The 21,138-nt window shown below is 37.5% G+C and overlaps 1 protein-coding gene and 1 pseudogene across 2 annotated transcripts in view; one reads left to right on the top strand and one right to left on the bottom strand.

Moving 5' to 3' along the window:
* Positions 1-18,922, bottom strand: part of Dennd2c (DENN domain containing 2C) — a 79,483-nt gene extending 60,561 nt beyond the window's left edge. For both annotated transcript variants that reach the window (XM_076862897.1, XM_076862898.1), the window contains exon 1: positions 18,812-18,922. The gene's annotated coding sequence lies outside the window, so the exon portion shown is untranslated. The remainder of the gene's footprint in view (positions 1-18,811) is intronic.
* On the top strand, positions 3,863-4,187 carry LOC143403243 (large ribosomal subunit protein eL30 pseudogene; annotated as a pseudogene).
* Positions 18,923-21,138: the final 2,216 nt, after the last annotated feature.

Here is a 21,138-nt window from a genome sequence, read left to right as displayed (position 1 = left end):
AAAAAAACAAAACAAGGACTGGGTACATGGTTCAGTGGTTAAGCACCCCTGGGTTCAATCCCTTGTACAAAAAACAAACAAAAAACCAGGAGGAACAGAAGAGACGTTTGTATATTAATGATATTAAATGATAATAATTATTATTTGTTTCATCTTAAATGTGCCAGGCATTATGCTAAGCACCTACTTTCATTACTGCATGTAATTCTCTTGACAACCTTGACAGGTAGTTATTATGACCTTAAATAGTAGATAATTTTATTATACTGTGAACAAGGAAGCTGAGGCTGAACTGGGTAAGAAACAGCTTTACTCCAAGGCTGTTTACTTAACCAGTATGTATTACTTGTTCATGGGTAGACATAACAATAATATCAGCCAATATAACAGGATGTCAAATGCAACTTTTCCTGTCTTCTCTTGAGTTTTGGTAGGGTCCTCAAAGGCCAAAAATCAAAACAACAGGCATCAAATGCTCCACATCTAAGAGCTGTGCAAGTGTTCAAAGTGGGGTAGCCAAAAACCGGCTTTCCTGACATCAATTCATTACCCTTCTCAAAGCTATAAAGACAAGAATTGGTATTAGTTAATTGTGAGGATTATAAGGGACAATAGAGAGGACTTATTTAAAGAAACTAGGTGGGGGTAGGGGAGGTGTTTTCTTGCCTCCTAAGGGGAAAAGGCAAGATATGTCCTGCCCACCTGAAGCCAAGGGACTACCTCAAGGAAACCAACCAGAGTGTTTAGTGGGGATCCCCAGACGTATGGGAGTTTGAGGGACACAGGGACTGGTATCACAAGCTCAACTCAATTAGCTCATAGCTAGGTCTTAAAAATAACTTAGGTGAAACAGTCAAATGAAAATTCTGAATAGAAGGGGAAGTTTTTCAAACTGTCACAATATGGAATATTACATATAAAACTAACATGAATAAAACAAGCTTAAAATTTCATTATATTAATTCAATGATAGGAAAAAATTTGATCTAATTATTATTTTTAAAAAACTTCCTCTAAGGTAAGTAATAATTGTCCCAAACTAAAACTTTTCACTTATACAAATTATTTAAATTTTCATCTAATCTAGTTTCTAAATCACAAATTCATACTCAACTAGGTTTTTCTAAGAAAGCCACTGGAAAATAAAAGGCAGAAAAATCCTTAATTCCTAAAAAGTGTTCAAGGTTGGGAAAGTCTTCCCAGACACTATAAAAAAGCTTTACTCTTTAAACTTCCAAAAGTCATAAAGTAATACTAATTTTATTTTTAGAAATTTTGAAATAGAGAAAATAGGAAAAAATGCCTGTCTACCACCTCTAGCATAATCACTGGTATACTTTGGTATGTTTCCTCCATGTCATTTTCAGGAGCATATTTTTATATCATCACAATTATAGTATATTTATAATTATAGCCTACTTTTTTCATTTATAGGTATATACAATTTTCAAGGAGCTGAAACTATGGGCACAACAGCTCTCATAAAAACATAAGTTCATATTGAGTGTAAAATGTAACTTTCTCATTCTACAACTAAAAAATCTAGAAGATGAAATTTTCAAATTTTCAAATCACATCCCCAAATATACATTCTTTGTGTATTTCATTTCACTTGACAGTATAAAAAGAACACTACTAAAACTGCATTCATATGGTTATTAAACACATGTTTCAGTCCACAAAGTACCATTTAAAATACAGGGAGACTTTTGTATTCTCAGCTGCTCGGGAGGCTGAGGCAGGAGGATCTCCAGTTCAAAGCCAGCCTCAGCAATTAGTGACTCAGTGAGACCCTGTCTCTAAAATACAAAAATGGGTTTGTTCCCCTGTCTGGGCACAAAATAACTGAGCCGCCACAAAGCCTTGTAGGTTCAAACAGCAACTCTTTATTCCCGAACTCTCACTGGCACTCTACACATACTTCCCGGGAATACACTCCCTCCACCGGGCTCCGCGCGCCAGTTCCGCAAAAACTCAACGGGAACTCCAAAGTAGCGGGCGCCTCTACCGAGGCAGCAGGAGCCTCCCTATTCCCAGAGCAGGGTCACCTTTCAACCATTCCCTCTAGCAAAATGCCAGGCGTCATTCCGACTAAACTGTGGCTCTCAACAGGTTGGTGTGGCTGGTTGAGTGCCCCTGAGTTCAATCCCTGGTACCCACCCACCAAAATAAAATAAAAAATGAAAAACAACTCTTCCTCTTTCTAAACCATGCCTCATGCTAAGGAAGAAGGTAGGGAGAGCCTGTGTGGAGGAGGGTTGCCCTTATGAGCTGTCAAGGCCCAGAGAGAGGAGATGAGGTCCCCACCCCCAGGAGCAGCCCAGAGTAGGGTATTAGAGTGTGAGCAGGGAGGAAGACCTCATTAGATGCCACAGTATAGGTTATCAGAGGCAGAGCAGGGTAAGAATAGCTTCCTTCTAGGAGGCATACCCTAACACAGAGTACTGACAATACTCTGTACCAGTCTATGATTATTAAAAAAGATAAGGTTGAGATCTGTGTGCAGATACGCAAAGGTGTGTAAAACAGAAGTGGGGGGAAAGCCAGGCATAGTGGTGCATGCCCGTAATTCCAGCATCTAGGAGGCGAAGGCAGAAGGATACCAAATTTGAGGCCATCCTGGATAACTTAATGAGATCCTGTCTCAAAAGAAAAACTAAAAAGAGCTGGGGGTATAGCTCAGGGGTAAGGCACACTTGGGTTCAATCCCAGAATCAATTAAAAAAAGAAAAGGAGGGAAAACTTTTTCTTTAATATGATTCCCTTTTCTATAGACTTTAAAAAAAGTATATACATGCATCTATATTCTTACCCCCCATGCAAACACACTCATTGCCATAATATGATCTTGGACTTTACACACTGACTCCTATCCTCTCTCTAGTCCCTCTTCTCAAAGAAGTTGGTGTGGGCTAGTTCTCATTTTCCTCAAAGCAGAGGAAAGGAATACATAGGAAATGGTCATCTTGTGATCATCTGGACCTTCTCAGTTATGCTGTGGTCAGTTATGCTGTTTTATTATCTTCACATTGGTACTTTTTATCTTATTTTTATTAATTTTTTTTCAAATGTAGGTGGTAACGGAATTAGGGTTATATTTTTATCTTTTATATCTTATTTTTACACCATATTTTTAAAATACTATTTTTCATTATCCTTATAACAATATGACTCAATGTTTTTATAAGATTGAATTTTAGAGGCCCACTTACTGATTTATGGTGAGTGGCTACATAAGAAATTGTCAACAATATGGTACCAGTGAAAAGGATCTATTGTTAGGGGACCAAGTTTTCTATCTCCCATTTTATGACTTTTTATAATGGTTGAAATTTTTTACCAAGGTTATATATTTTTTCTTGTTTTTCAGTGTTATCAAATGATCTAGCTGGATGGAGAAATCATAAGACTTTAAAAATTATATTTGTTTTTCTATAGTAAATAAACCCTATTAAATTATTTTTTATATTAATATATAATGATGCAGAAATACCACTTCTAATAACTTATTCTAAGGAAATAATCAAATTCACAAAGATATATGTACAAGAATAGATTCAGAATATTATAAAATTGAAAATAAACTTCTAAACAGGAATTTAAATATACCATTGTAAATCCATACACTGAAATATTAGAAAGTTATAACATGCTCAAGTTCTCTTAAGTAAAAGAAGAACTTACAAAGACTGAGTAGTATAAGGTGATTTAAAAATCTATATGGGCTCTTTGTTGAGTGGGCTCCACCAGGCCGAAGTTTAGGCAACCAGGTAAGTCCTGCAGGTTGCCATTTAAAAATCTGGATCCTAAACTTCCTCTGTATGTTCTAGATTGAGGGCTGTCCCTTACACAACGCAGAAAGATGGTGGCGGCAAAGATAATGAAAAAGTCACTGGACTTGATTGACTCTAGGCTCCTGCTGGGGTAGTACAAGGGGACTCTGCAGATGATTAGACAAGGCAAAGTGAAACTGGTCATCTTCACCAACAACTGCCCAGCTTTGAGCAAATCTGAAACAGAGTACTGTGCCATGATGGCCAAAACAGATGTCCAGCCATCATTGCAGTGACAATAATATTGAATTGAGCTCACTGTGCAAAAAGTACTAGAGTGTGCACACTGGCGTCATTGAACCAAGCGATTCTAATATCATTATAAGCATGTCAGAACAGACAGGTGAAAAGTAAACCATGTGAATCTTTTCTTTAATAAAGCTTACCAGAGTTTGTTTGACTTCTTACATCTGTATACATAAATGCATAAAATCTGTAGTTAATATAGACATATATCAAAATGCTATTATAATGCTATCTGATCTCCAGATGATAGAAGTGTAGTGGAGTTTTCTTTTAGTTTATCTATATTTTTTAATTTTAAAAAACAAACAGATTGTTTGCATCATGCTTGCTTCAAAAAAAGATTACTTTTTAAAAGATTTATCAAGTACATTCTCAATACCCACTTCATCCATAGCACACTGAGAATAAAAACAGCAATAACAGCAGTTAAGCTTTATTAAATACTATGTGCCGGTCATTTCAATCATAGTATCTCAATGAATATTCATAGCACTCTTTGGAGTAGTATACCATTTAGGATTAGGTTTGGGTACATGTAATTGAAAGTGAAAATAGCAGGTGTATTAACCAATACAGGTTCCTATATTTCTGTTATGTTATCCTCAACACATGACTTCTATGTTCAAGACTCTTCATTGTCCACACTAACTACAGAACACCAGCTATTACACCCACATTCCTGGAAGTAGAAAGGAAAAAAGATAGCTATATTTATTCAGCCTTCCTGGAAGTCCCCTATAACACTGTGTTTATGGCTAACTGACCAGAGTTCAGTCATATAGACTAAATGGAAGCAAGGCCAGGAAGTATAATCTCTTATCCTGTAATGTGCTCAGCTAAAAAAACTGGGCTCTGTTACTTAGAAGAATGGACATCAGAGTAGCCCTTCCCACAAAGAAAGTCTCTGCCACAAACAGGTATGATCATCCTCATTTGCACACTAGAAACAGAGGTGCAGACTCAAATGGTTGAATTTTAAAGCAGTCTATGTACTTTTCACTATATATTCTGTATTCCATTAGAAAAACATTTGCACAAAAATAAAATACAAGCCCACTCACAGCATATTCACATATATGTTTACAAGGTAGTTTATTATTAAATGAGACTATTGATAGATGAGAAGGCACCTACTGAAGAGGCATTCCTGGCAAATTGAACACTAATAATAAGTATTTAAGAAACATCTAAGATGTACCAAAGATAACCTAAAGCCTGTAAAATTTTTAATGTAACTTAATAAAGCATATAAAGCCCACTAATCTAATATGAATAATTCAGAGACTAAGTGTATTTATAAAATCTTGTTTAACCATCACATAGTACCCCAAAAGGTTCTTTCATCTCCTTCCCAATCAATAAATATACCTCCAGGGGCTGGGGTTGTAGCTCAGTGGTAAAATGTTTGCCTAGCATGTGTGAGGCACTGGGTTTAATGCTCGGCACCATATAAAAATAAATACATAAAATAAAGGTATTGTGACCATCTACAACTAAAAAAATAAAAATAAATAAATAAATAAAAATAAACACAGCCCTGGAGGGAATCACCATTCTATCTTCTATCCAAGAATTATTTTTTCCTGTTCTTGAATTTCACTTAAACAAAAATAATATAGTATATATGTATGTGTACAGCTCATTTTGTATAAAATCTTTATGATTGATTCATTTTATTATGTAATAACAACTTTACTTTTTATTGCTCTATAGTATTCCATTTAATGAAAATACCAATATTTAGCCGGCATGGTGGCACACGCCTGTCATCCTACCAGCTTGGAGGATTTTTGAGTTCAAAGCCAGCCTCAGCAACTTAGCAAGGCCCTAGGTAACTCAGCGAGACACTGTTTCTAAATAAAATATATAAAAGGACTGGGGATGTGGCTCAGTGGTTAAACACCCCTGGTTCAATCCCCAGTACCAAAAAAAAAAAGAAAGAAAGAAAGAAAAGAAAAGACAATATTTATCCCATTCTCCCATTGATATATTTGTTGATTGTTTCAACATTTTGGCTATTGCGAATAAAACTGTTATAAACATTTAGGTTGGGTATTACCTAGGAATAGAACTGCTGGGGTACAGACTAGGTATATTTTTAACTTTAGTGGACATTGTCAAAAAGAGTTTTTCCAGAACAATTGTAGTAATTTACACTCTCACCAGCAATATATCAATTCTAGTTACTCCTCAGTCTTGCTACCACTTGGAATTGTTAGTCTTTTTAATATTAGCCATTCTGGTATGTAGTGGAATCTCATTGCTGTTTCCATGTAAACTTTTCAAATTCATTTATTTCATACCATACTACCATAGCTGCTTGATTATTATATAATCATAATTTATTTCTTTAAATTACTTTTCCCCCTAGTATTGGGGACTAAATCCAGAGACACTCTACCACTGAGCTATGTGCCCCTTTTTCTTATTCTGAGATATGGTATCACTAAACTGCCCAAGCTGGCCTTGAACTTGTAATACTCCAGCCTCAGCCTCCCATGTATCTGGGATTATAGGAGTGTGACACCATGCCCAGCTTTAAAAATGACGTTTATACATCAGCATGCTCTGATGAAATTAACCGCTCATCTAGAACTGGTCAGTTCTCAGGCATTCTAGATCAAATGGTAATTTAAGTCATAAAGGTAGACAAAAGATGGGAAAAATGCCAAAAATGTGTAGAACAATGGAAGCCAAAGCAAGAAGGTCTTTTAAGAAGAAAAGAGTGAGGGGCAGGGGCTGGGGGGTTAGCTTAGTGGTAAAGTACTTGCCTACCATGAGATGGTTCAATCCCCAGAACAATAACAACAAAAAAGAGAAAAAATTATATATATATATATGGTACAAATATAATGAAGTATACAATAAATGCAGACAAAAAAGGAGAAGAAAGTTGTCTCAAGTAAGAAAGATGCTGGGATTCCATGAGGATCTGAGAAGGATAGCAGTTCTTGTAGAAATAGAAGGAAGGTGAGAAGATACGTGCATAATGAGGACCAAGATCAAGTCAAGTGAACTTGCTCATACCTTGGGACCTTAATCTATTAAAATAAAAATAACCATGAATTAGAGAAAAAGTTTGGTAACTTGAGGATATAATCTTTAAGATCTGCTCAACAAAAATCTGGAGTTAATAGGAAACAAGAGAATATTCAATTGAAGGTGAATAGCATGATTCATACAGAGTCTGGTGTCCCTGTTGTCTTTCTTTCTTTCTCTCTCTCTCCTTCCCTTTTTCTCTATTTCAGTACTGGAGATTGAACTCAAAGGCACTCTACCACTGAGCTACATCCCCGGCATTTTTTATCTTTTAATTTGAGATAGGGTCTTGCTTAACTGCCCAGGTTCACCTTGAACTTGTGATCCTCCCTCTCCCAAGTAGCTGGAATTACAGGCATATGCTACCACACCTGGCCTTGCCTATGAGATTCTTGGGCCAAAGATAGTAAAATTAGTGATTATCCTCACTGGGGAAATTCCTTGATTCTCAATGTGCATACAGAAAGTTAATAGAGCCAAGTAACCCAGTGATATCAGGACAAAACTGAAGTCTGGGGCATTGGGGATAGAAGCGGGTGTTAGTGGAGAGAAACTCAATTTGAGGGAAGCAATAAGGAAGGAGGAACACATAATATTAAAAGGGCAAGAGACAGAGTGAGCAGTCACAATTTTTGAGGAGGTGGGATGGAAAATAAAAATTTTTCTAAGGACAGTAATAGCAGAATATATTAGTATGGTTTTATACAAAACCATACATGCGCGCGCATGCACACACACACACACACAAAAAAAATTCTAAGGATCTGGGTCACCTATTGCATAAAATCCTCCTACTCTTGAACTACAGATCAGTGTTTCATGAACCTTTTTGATCAAAATTCATGGTAAGAAATACATTTGGAACCTACAGAATGGGAGAAAATCTTTGCTAGCTTTTCTAACAGAGGATTAATATCTAGAATATATAAAGAACTCAAAAAACTTTACACTAAAATAACCCAATTAATAAATAGGCAAAACAGACATTTCTCAAAAGAAGAAATACAAATGGCCAACAAATATATTTAAAAAATGTTCAATATCATTAGTAATTAAGGAAATGCAAATCCTACACTGAAATTTCATCTTACACCAGTCAAAAGAATGGCAGTTACAAAGATACAAATAATTATAAATTCGGGCTAGGGATGTGGCTCAAGCGATAGCGTGCTCGCCTGGCATGCGTGCGGCCTGGGTTCAATCCTCAGCACCATATACAAACAAAGATGTTGTGTCCATGGTGGCATGGAACCATGATATGACCCAGCCATGCTACCGCTTGGTATTTATTCAGAAGAATTAAAGTCCTTTTACTATAGTATAATGCATATCTATGTTAATAGCAGTACAAGTCACAATAGCCAAACTATGGAACCAGCCTAGGAGTCCATCAATGGATGAATGAATAAAGAAAATGTGGTATATATACACAATGGAGTTTTATTCAACCAAAAAGAAAAATGAAATTATGTTATTTGCAGGAAAATAGATGGAACTAGAGATCATTATGTTGTCAAACTCAGAAAGGTTGTATATCTTCTTTCCTATGTGGAAGTGAGAGAGCTAAAAAGGAAAAGAAAGGTGGGGGTGGATCTCATAAAAATCAAAGGGAGATAGGTAGAGGAAGGAACCAGGGAGTGGAAGGCTGGGAGGGAGGGAGAGATGCTGAGTAGTGATACTGGCCAAATTATATTGTTATATTATGTGCATATGCAAATATGTAACAACAAATCCCATCATTATATACAACTACAATAGACCAATAAAAAATGTGGGGGGAAGAAATACATTTGGTATCAGAACACACAAACACAAAACTGAAACAGAAGTTTCATTAAAAAAAAATTACCCTTATCACATGACAATGTACAACATAAAGTTAAGATCAAATAATATTTTATCATTATTTAAATAAATTTCAAATTCTAAGATAAATAATATTAAAATAAAATAAAAGATTCAACTTCATTAAATAGTCTTTCCTGTTCATAAATTAAATCGAAGTCTGGAAACACAGGACAATGCCATATGCTTATCAGCTTCACTTAGGAGTCTGTTTTATTCTTTTCCTTTTAATTAGGTCAGGGTTGAAAATCCTAAATGGAACAATAAGCTGTTGTGGTTGGTAAAAATAACAGTGTACTCTACTTAGCAATGGAAATTCTTCAGCCTTAAAACAAAAATGATAATTGGCAATGTCACATAATCATTCTTGAGAATAAATGAAGAAAAGCTGCAAGATTAATTTTCCTTTTAGAATATACATTATTTCAATTACTGATGTGATGAGAGAGGTAAGACTAGTGGATCTTTTAGCCAAATCTTCTTGAAAATTTCAGTTTCTTTTCAGGAAAATAAAATGAAAAGACACAGAAATGAGATATAATGACATCTACACATTTTATTTTTTTTTGAACTTTCTTTACTAAAAATGCTGTCTTGGAGATGTAGAAATAATTTTGAAAGTTATAATGGCTAGATATTGACATAGTGGCAAGTCTGTCATGTCTAAACAGTAGGCTTCAACAATATAGCTTCAAAGTTAGTTAACCAGATTGTCAAAAATATTACGTAAATGTGGAAATTTTGTTAGTCAAAAACATTAGAGGGACTGGGGCTGGGGCTCAAGCGGTAGCGCGCTTGCCTGGCATGTGTGTGGCCCGGGTTCGATCCTCAGCACCACATACAAAGATGTTGTGTCCGCTGAAAACTGAAAAATAAAGATTAAAAATTCTTAAAAAAAAAAAAACAAAAAACAAAAAACATTAGAGCCAGGTGTGGTGGCACACACCTGTAATCCCAGCAGCTTGGGAGGCTGAGGCAAGAGGACTATCCGTTCAAAGCCAGCCTCAGCAAAAAAGCTAGGCACCAAGCAATTCAGTAAGACCCTGTCTCTAAATAAAATAGGGCTGGGGATGTGACTCAGTGGTCTAGTGCCCCTGAGTTCAATCCCTGGTATAAAAAAAAAAAGAAAGAAAGAAAGAAAGAAAACGTTTGCCAAATGAGCCTTTCAACTAGAAAAATTCTGGATTCTTACTACCTACTTAGCTCCCTCTCTCAACAGCTATTAAACTTTGATCCAAGATGGTAAATAGGTATGATTAGCTCTGAATAAAATATTCAACATGTCCATGAAATTCAGAGGTTTTCTGTGTGTACTAAAGCTTTGCAATATATAAAACAACAATTTCAAACAGCACTCTAAGCCCTTAAAACAAATGGGATGGAAAGAACCCAGCAATGACTTGCTGGGCAGTACATTCACCTATGTCCAGACTATAGTTTACTCTGGAGAAAGCTCCAAATAGTCCAGTGGTCCTGCTGTCCTGGACATTCAGCAGAGAGCAAGAAGATGTCTATACTGTCAGCTGTATTGCTTTAACCATCCACTGTACCTCTGTTCCCCTCACTGTAACTCCTTGCCTCTCCCTGGGCACTGGTAGGTGCTTTGAGGAGGTAGTCATTAAAATGTAAGCATGAGCCTTGGGGAAAAAAAACAAATCTGTTATCAGCAGCTTCAAACAATGCTTAAAATATCTGCCTTAATTTTCTGATCATATTTGCTATTCTATTAACTATACTTATTTAAAAACTTTTTCTACAGGGGTTGGGGATGTAGCTCCCTGAGATGTAGCACTTGCCAAGCATGTGCAAGGCCAGTTCCATTCCCAGCAATGAAAAACAAAACAAATTCCCGCACCCTGGTTAATTTATGAAGATCAACAACTCACTTTTAAAATTCTGTAAATATCCCCATACATGAAGCTAAACATGTAGTTAAGAAGATGTAGTCAACAACACAAGAAAATCCTCCTTATTAATTATCTTCACCAACTAAAATCATAATGCAGTTTCTGATTTCAGTGATCCCATCAATGTAGACTGTAAAATCTGCACCAGACTGTAGCTGCTCCACAAGCACTGCTGAAATGTTCCATAATGGCACAGAATAAAGGTATGCCATCATTAAGAAGGATTTTTTGTTTTGCTTTCTTTTCTTTTTGCAGAGGTGGGGATCAAACCCAGGGCCTCACACATAATAGCCAAGTGGTCTACCGCTGAGCTACACCCTAAGTCCAGAAGGCCAATTTTTAATTTTCGTCTGATTTATCATCAAAAATCATAAAAACAAAATTCATGCATTCTAAATGAACACTTCTCTGTACAAAAAAGATACGTTGCCATTTTTCTTTTCTGCCAGTGATATGCAACTATTTAGGACATACGGAATCTTTCTCAAGAATGGTGTTTGAATAAATAGGAAATTGTGGTAAACTTATTTTTTGTTTTTCTTTGAAAGTATCTAAAAGGTCTTATTTAAAAAGTTTAGGGGTTTGGTGTGTCACTCAGTGTAGAGTGCATGAGGTCCTGGATTTGATCTCCAATGTACTGACAGCCCCCTCCCAAAAAACTGAAAAGAAAAAAGAAGAATCCAGTATGCTGTATTTCCAATAATCCTTATCATTTTAAAGATTTTTAGTTTTGTTTGCAACATTATTACAAATTCAGGGAGGCTGTCATTTTAGTCAAGTTTTTCCATTTGATAAAACTGGATTTTAAATAATCTTCACTAAAAGTCTTACACTTGTTCTCAAGTCATCCATTTCCTCAACATTTTTTTTACTTCCAAAATCCAACTACTGAACATGCCTCTGTATTTTTTAACTCATGCCCTTTTTCTTCTAATAATAAAATAATACATTTTAAAGGCAAATTGATCAAATTTGCTTTTAAAATTACAGTTAGTGTCAAACTCTTGAAAATGCATTAAAATAGAAAAATGTCTTTAAAGTTCAAAAATAAAACTTGTTTGAACACATCACCATTTTTACTAACAGTAGATAAAATTCTCCCACATTCTGCTTGACCTTGAACTATGTTAATATAAATTAACTTTGTAATGATAACCATGGAATTACAGTGGTGATCAAGTTAACCATTACTCTAATCCTCATAATTATTTTGTTCCATATTATCTTTATAGTTTAAATAGGAACCAGAGAAAAGGTGATTTTCAGTAAATACTGTTGTGGAACAGGCTGTGTCATTTCCTCCCAGCAGGCCCCATTATTACAGTCTAAACAGACCCTTATTTAATAAGAACATCAAAAAGTACAGATGAATATTTAAATACAAAATTAAGCCTCAGATTGCTAAGTAACCAATTCAAACATATCCCACACAGCTTGGGGGTTTTGTTTTTTTATTCTAATGGAGAAAAAAGAAAAGAGAGGAAGAAAAAGAGAATAGCTTTTAAGATGCAGCAAAAAATAATGCACACACATATATTCACCAAACTGCCCAAAATTTTAACTTTCATACAGGAAAAATTCATAAATATATAATTTCTAGGAATTCAAACTTCATAGGAAATTAATAAATTCCCTCCATGTCAACTGATGTAAACATTTATTTCTGCTTTGAAAATTATGAAAAGTCAGAAAATTTAACTTTAAAAAAACGGAGCACAAATAATAATCTTTAAAATAAATGGATTAATATGGTCTGAACTGGATGTTAAATTTTTTTTCAAGCTGCTAACCAGGAGTCTAAGATATACATAAGGAAAAAAAAAATCTTGAATTTCTTCCTCGAAAACCTTGAAACAACTAGGATAGCTAGATGTAAAAATAAATAAATAGGGCTGGGGATGTGGCTCAAGCGGTAGCGCGCTCGCCTGGCAAGCGTGCGGCCCGGGTTCGAACCTCAGCACCACATACAAACAAAGATGTTGTGTCCGCCAAAAACTAAAAAATAAGTATTAAAATTCTCTCTCTTAAAAAAAAAAAAAAAAAGATTCTAAAAATAAAAAATAAATAAATAAATAAATAATAGGTCCTTTAAATTTTTGAAGAATCATGATTTTTTTAAGTGAATTTAAAAATCCAAATATTTTGAAGAACATTCCTTAAGACAGGGTCAGTATGACCTGCCTGTGGATTAACTCTGGCTGCCTTTGTAAGGCCTCTGAGTTAAAAGTGGTTTTTATGTTTTTAAAAGGCTGGAGGAAAAAAAGTAAAAGTATAACATTTGTGATATGAATACTATATAAAATTGAGGTTTTAGTGTCGGCAAAGTTTTATAAAAATGCAGACCATGCTTATTTATTTAAGTGTTGTCTTTTCAGCTGCTTGTTTTTATTTATTTTTGTTTTGTTTAATATTGGTTTGGTTTTAGTAGTTGTGAAAGAGGCTAAAATGTTTACTATCTAGTCCTTTGTAGAAAAAGTTTGGTTCCTCTACCTTGAAGACTATATGCTTATTCTAATGATACTACAATTGAGGAAAATATTCTGAAACACTGCTTCTGAAAATGCCTTCAAAATAGTAATATTCTTTTGGTCACCTCAGTGGTAGCAAACCTTCATTTGAAGATGAATAAGACTTCTAGAAATGACTAAGCCATTTGGAGCCAAGACTCAGTAATTCTGGTTATCAAGATGGATCAACAGCAAATATTCATTGACAATCTAAATTTACAGGAGAAAAAGGTTTTTTAAAGCTGTCTTTCTGACTTTTAAGGGCTAATAATCAAGTGATCAGATAGAGAACTGAAAGTACAGACAAGGAAAAATATTTTTGTAATAAACTAGAAGATATACTTTCCCATGGGACTGTGAATTTGCTAAAAAAAGTTTTTTCCAAAGCAGGACTCCAAAGATACTTCATATAATACACTTCTGGAATAAATGAATGTATCCCTAATTAAATTTTAAAAGAACAGGAACCACATGAGTGCAAAAGTTGTTTAACTTTCAATGAAAACTCATTTCATTGCTTTAACAAGTTTTAAGACAATTAGCATAAACAAATAAATAATCAATTACTTCCATTTACATAAAGCAAATCACTGATCCTTGGTACTCTTCTAATTCTGTATGTTTTCTTCCTGAGTAACTTAGTCTGCTGTTCCTGCTTCAATCATACTTGTGAAAATAACTGTGAAATCTGAATCACCACTCTCAGCCTTGCTTCTAGACCTAAATACTTCCTTGACATCTCTACCTGAATATTCCACAGACATTTCAAACCCAACATGTTCAAAACTGAAAAAAAAAAATCTTTCCTCACATTAAAATAAAACAAGAACTTTTTTTTTCATCTTTCATACATTTGATTCATGTAAGTTATGCTTTTCCATTTTTACCCCAAATACAAATTGCAGAATCACATCAGTTATACATTCACAATGTTTACATAATGCCATATTAGTGACTGTTGTATTCTGCTGTCTTTCCTATCCCCTACTATCCCCCCTCCTCTCCCCTCCCATCTTCCCTCTCTACCTCATCTGTTGTTGTTCCATTCTCTCCCTCACAAAAAACAAGAACATTTAACCATATATTTTCTCCCCCCTTCCTCTATCCATGTATTTTCTAAGCTAAGAAACAAAGTCACTTTTCTGTTTCTTCAGAGCCAATTGATTTTTAAGCCCTGCCAATTCCACATCTTCATCTCCCCTATTCTCTCTACCATTACTAGTTTCCTACTCCAGTCCCTTATCTGTTCTTATCTGAACTATTTCATTGGCAATAGTCTTATCTCCCTACCCTTTGTCTCTTTTTTCCAACCCAGCATCCACACTATATCATCACCATGTTATCTTTTCTAATCACTTAATATATTCTTCTCTGGCTCTCCATTGTCTTTAGAATCAAGTCCAAAGTCCTTAGCATGATGCACAGGCTTTTCAATACCTGGTACCCCCTTCTTTTTATGAGTCATAATGTTTTATTTACCTCACCAGACATTATTTTATAATATATTCCCTATTGAAAAGTATTAAAAGTGCCAGGTGCAGTGTCTCAGGCCTGTAATCCCAGTGGTTCTGGAGGCTGAGGCAGGAGGATCATGAATTCAAAGCCAGCCTTAGCAAAAACGAGGTGCTAAGCAACTCAATGAGACCCTGTCTCTAAATAAACTACAAAACAGTGCTGGAGATGTGGCTCAGTTGTCAAGTGCCTCTAAGTTCAATCCCTGGTACTCTCCCCCCAAAAAAGTATTAAAAGTGCCAATAACCCTATATTCTATAATAAAAGATTTTGCCCACTTGGACTAATCACTCACTTCATTATTCCAAATGAGGGGAACTGAACCCCACACCTTAACCATCAATTGCAGTGATCCTAAAGTGATCAGCAACCAAGCTCAGCAATTTTCTCTTTCCTGCTTATTTCCAAGCATTGTCCCCTTCAGTCCAAGCACCTGACTTTATAGAAAACCATGTGACTCTATACACTCTGACCTTCAGTGATAACAAACCACAACACTTTCCTCAAACACACCATGTACTTTCACATTTATCCCTGGTTTTCATTCATATCTTCTGTTTCTTTTCCCAACTCAGCACACTCCTATTCATCCTTCAAAGCCAAATTCAAACACAGAATCTCTTCTAGAATCTTCTAGAATCTTCCTCCCTACCACAGGTAGAATAATTTTCCCTCATCAGTGTTTCCAATTAAACTCCATCTGTACCTCCAGTATCACACTGAAATTGTAATAAACTGGACTTGTGCACATCTGGTTATAAGCTTCTATCAGACAGGGAAACATTTTCCTTTCTTGAATCTAACATTTAACACATGGGTTTGAGAACATATATATTAAACTTCTTACTAAAAAATAAACACTTGCTTATATTGCTAAAATAATGCCATAATTGTAGCTACTGAGTGAAAATTTAGAAAAAAAGAAAGAATCCAATATCACTCACCAGCCCCCCCCCCCAAAAAAGTTTCTATATACAAAGTATAATTATATTGTAGCTTGGACCTGCCTTTATCTATATCTTGCAATACCAGTTTGTTCCCTTCTGTCTCTCTCCTTTTTTTAAGTGTGTGTGTGTATGTGTGTGTGTGTGTGTGTGTGTGTGTGTTTATTGCTGGGGATTGAACTCAGGCCTCAATTCATGCTAAGCAAGCACTCCACCTCTGGGAGCTACCCCCCACTCCTCCCTTTTGAAGAAGTTCCTCATAGAACTCTCTTTTAACTACCCATTGGATTTCATTTGTATCTCATTCACAGATTTGAAACTCAGCATAGTGCAGAGGTTTAAAATCAGGGTGTTTGGAGCCTGCCTGTCTGATCTGATCCCAGGCAAGTTACTCAACCTCCTCTATATGACTCCCAAGGAGGAGATCATAATAATGGCACCCCTCATGGGGCTCTAATACATGTAAATAAGCTAATACATGCAAAGCATATAAAACACTGCCTGGCACAGTGTAGGTCCCAATAACTGTGAATTGATGTTCTTATAATCAGCCTTTTCAGTACTTATTTTAGCCTACATGGCAGAGTGTAATCTCCTAGATGGAAAGAATTATATCATACGTGAATACAACATTAAGTGCTAAAACTGCACCTTGAGATAGGTGCTCAATAATGAATGTGAATATAAGGCTTCAGATCTATAATATCAACAAATTATAAATTCACAGCAAAACTTATCATAGAGGGCACGGTTAAAATTGGTGTATTAAAGTAGTTTCAAAACACCCAGTAAGCACATTAGTGCATGCCTGTTATACTAGTGGCTGGGAAGGCTGAGGCAAGAGGATCCCAACGTGAAAGCCAGCCTCAACAACTCAGCGAGGGCCTAAACAACTTAGTAAGATTCAGTTTCAAAATTAAAAATAAAAAGGGGTAGGGATGTGACTCACTGATTAAGTGCCCCTGGGTTCAATCCCCAGTATTAAAAAAAAAAAAAAAAAGATCCGCTGAATTTTTGAAATATGTTCAATAAAACCTCTACTCCACTTAATTTTAGACAGTGGTCTAAAATTCTTTTTATAAGACTCACTATAGATCATTTAAAAGTAATATAACTTGCAGTTTTAGAAAACTGTCTATTTTTTTAAAAAACTGCCTATTATTAACCAGAAAAACATTGATATTCCTTTATTATTTCTGCATTTAAAAAATCTATTGCCTTCATCTCAAGGTGGCCCACATCTGTAATCCCAGCTACTTTGGAAGAGTGTACAGTTCAGTAGCAGAGCATCTGCCTAGCATCTGCAAGGGCTGGAGTTCAATCCCCAGTGTGGTGCAAAAATAAATAAATAAAAATCTATTGCCACATTCAAAACACACAAACACACACACACACAAATCCAATGAAAGACCAAGAGATACAACTACTACATTTCCTGGTTTCTGCCTGGGAAATTACTCACAAACACTCCTGTAAGTATTCCCAGAAGAAGACTGCACGTTAATAACTACTATTCCCTTTCGTATTTCCCATCTCACCCCTAAAATTCTGGACACATAGAACCATAGTAAAGAACACAAACGTCTGTAATAAAGGCTGCACAAGCCAGGTGCAATGGCACACACCTGTAATCCCAGCGGCTAGGGAGGCTGAGGCAGGAGGCTGAGGCAGGAGGCTGAGGCAGGAGACTGAGGCAGGAGACTGAGGTAGGAGACTGAGGCAGGAGACTGAGGCAGGAAGATGGGGAGTTCAAAGCTAGCCTCAGCACAAGTGATGCACTAAGCAACTCAGTGAGACCCTGCCTCTAAATAAAATACAAAAAAGGGCTGGGGGCTGGGGATGTGGCTAATGTGGTCGAGCGCTCCTGAGTTCAATCCCCAGTACCAAAAAAAAAAAAAAAAAAAAGGCTGCACAAAACATACAGCTATATATTAACTATTAACTTGACTTTAGATAACATAAATCTTCCCAAAAGCAGCCCATCAATTTACAAAAACAAATGAAAGTCTTAGTCTAAAACAATTCTCCCATTTCACTTTATCACATATCAAACTACAACTATTTACCCTTTAAGGCAAAGAAGTAAATTATTTGATTGCTACCGAACTTCATGGTGAATCAGCCACAGTAGATATGTGCAATTCTTGAAAACTTCAGGAGAATCAATTAAAAATAGACCACAATTCCAACAATAACAATTTTGAGGAACAACAGCTTGAACAACTTATTTACCCTGTAAACACATTTAGCATTTTATCTAAAGCACTGTAGGTGAATCATTGGCTTTAGGGTAAAGGTTTACATAGAGGCAACTTAGTTGCTTTGTGAACTATGCATGCTCCAGGTGCGTGGTCAAACAATAATACCTGACATTTGTGGAATACTCTCACTCATCTCATGTGACCCTGAGAATACCCACAGTCGTGTTTCCGAGTTTTACAGTTAGGGAAACGGAGGCCCAGAAAAGTTAATCTGGCGGAGGCGTGACATCTGGTTTGCAAATCGGGCTCAGACTCAAAGTCTTTTGACTCATAATCTAATCATCTGCTATGTGAAGTTACTCAAATGCTCTTGAGCGTTCCAATGAGAGATTTTAAAATTAAAATCCTAGTCGACGGCTTTCACTATTGTGCTTGTCAGATTCTATTAAGAACCAAAACATTTTTAAAAATTTCAAGTCCGTCGTCTTTGCGCGTCGAAGTTCAAGCTCGCTGGCGAAGCCTGAAGAAAACCGGCGTTTCCTCCCGGCTTCAGGGCGCTCCCGGTCCCCTCGGGACGGCCTAGCGCCACTCAGCCGTGGGGTCCCGAGCGACCGAGAGGACCGAGAGGTGAGGAATCCCCAAGCCCCGCTCCGCCGCCACAGCCCTCGGCGGACTCTGCCAGACAGGGTCCCGACCGACCGCAGCCCGCGCGGGACAGCCGGGAGTGGTCGAAGCCCTGGCGGCCTCAGACTCCTCCCCGGATCAAGACGCTCTTACCTGCTTGGGCCTCGAAACTGCCTCCTCGGCGGGCCTGCGACGTTCCGGGCCTCCCGCGAGGCGCGAGTCTCCGGGTGCCACTCGGGTCTACTCCGCCCGGCCCCCGGCAGGCTCGCTCGGGCCCAGCCGGACCGAGAGCCCCGCCCCTCCCACCAAAGCCCGTTTCCGATTGGCTCCTGTTCCCACCCTCGTGCTCGGCCCGCCCGCGGCCCCGCCCCGCACCCCCTGAGGGGACTCTCCCGCCTCGAGTCCGCGCACCAGCCAAAACTTTGCCCAGCGCCTCGGTCGCCGCGACGCTAGGGCCCCAATAGGCAGGCAGTCGGCGCCACCCGCGTCCGGCGGAGGCCTCCAGCCAAAGCTCCCTCGCCCACGCCGTGCCTGCCGTCAGACAGGCCCCACGCGACGGACCTGAACTCTACGTGACGCTTGACTCAGCTACCAGCGAGATTAAGCCCGGTTTAAGAGCGGCATCATCTCACTCAAGGAAACTATAGAAATTGTCGCCTGCCCAGTGCTCAGGAGGCTTGCAGTCTCTAGGGACTAAACTATAGCACCGGTTTTTTTGTTTATTTGTTTTTTGCTTTTTGTGGTTGTTGTTTGTTTCTGGCCGAACTCAAAGAGCAAATATTTCTCAGGCAGTTGCAAGACAGCGCCGACTTGAAACGTAGGGAGATGCAAATGGCGCTCCGAGCACTTGAGACTCCAAGTCCCAGATCAGGGCTGCTTTTGGTATTCACTCCCAGAGATCAGCTGCCACGCCCTGTTGAGACACACACGCAGAAGCCTCGCCTGCAACACTCTCTTGTTCAGGTATGTGCATGGCACTGTGCCTGCTGCAAGCGTAGCCCAGTTTCACTTAGGCTGCGAGACTTGGATGAGTGGAGCTGTTTCCCAGGCCCTGGATCAACGCCCAGCCCCACTCCGCCCCGCCCCATTCCACCCAGCCGGTCCCACCCCGCCCCACCCAACCAGAGCTTCTTGAGTCTAGTGACCAAACTCTCCCCCCATTTGTTCACATAGAGGTACCAAAATAGAAGATGGCCAGAAAGAGAGGTGTTTGGTTACACTTCACAGATGACTGTCACAAGCCAACTTCGCAAAGCAATAAAGGCAGCAGATCCCAAACTGTTGTGAAGCTATGAGCTGTGGACAATAAGACAGGAATAACATTTTATAATGGGGGAAGGGAGTGACAACATTTTTTTAAAAGTCATGTCCCAGTGAGGAAAGAAATGTGAATGTTGTTTGTAATAAATTTTGAACACTGATCTTTATGAATTGCTCATCCCTTATCTAATATATTTAGAAAGCACCCAAGGTAGTCGTCCAAGATGAGATTTTGAACTTAAAATAGTATGGTTTTGAAATTTATTTTTTGAACTTTGCACTTAGGAAGATAACTGGGCAAAATGAGGCAGATTGAATTCCAAGTACCAGATATGAAACCAAATGCGGGTTGTGTGGATGTAATAAATTAATTCACATGCATGTATTCTACTGCCCTCTTAAGGATAAGAAGAAGGTAACCCTGTAAGTCTGAGAATTGAGTGTTTAATTTAGCAGTTTGTATTATTTTGATGAGTAGGAGGCCAATTAAAATAAAACCAGGTTCTTGAAGGGACTTACAAATACTCAGTAAACAGACCTTCAACTTCAGAAACCAGGAAGAAGAGTCTTCTTAAACCAGAGCTAGTACAAACATGCCGTCAGGGTCACACCTATGCTTTTGGCTACCTGTACAGAATGTGGAAATAATGCAGGAATTTGCTTTCATTTTTTTTGCACTTGAAACATCATTGTTTTCTGAAATGTTTCACACAACTCTATCACATTTGTAGTCCTACACGCCATAGTTCAGTGCTGTGAACCATTTGAGGATAGAAATGAAATCTTATTATTTATAACATTAGTGTCTAAAATAGTATCTGATACTTTAGATGTTGGACCAATAATTGCTTATTGAATAAGCTGAATGAAATATCAGCCCAGTCACCAGATGGCAACAAGGTTGTGTGTATAGAAAACGTGGTATTCATCTGGCTAACTGGAATTCTACCTGACCTTGAGTAACATGCATGTTTCTGAAAGGTTAAATGTATATCTTACCTTGGTAAGCTAAGAATCCTCTTGTAAGATAAATTATCCCAGAGTATAATAACTTATATAAGTACTAATTTTTTATATTAGAGCATATCTGCTCTGGTTTTGTCTAAGAAAGCCACTGTTTACTTGAATGCTATCAAAGGACTTTTTAAAATATTTATTTTGGGGGTATAGATGGACACAACACAATACCTTTATTTTTATGTGGTGCTGAGGATCAAACC

Source organism: Callospermophilus lateralis, chromosome 7 (genome assembly GCF_048772815.1).
Source record: "Callospermophilus lateralis isolate mCalLat2 chromosome 7, mCalLat2.hap1, whole genome shotgun sequence".
NCBI lineage: Eukaryota > Metazoa > Chordata > Mammalia > Rodentia > Sciuridae > Callospermophilus > Callospermophilus lateralis.
Note: the sequence above shows the minus strand (reverse complement) of the source record. Positions and strands in the feature narration are given on the sequence as shown.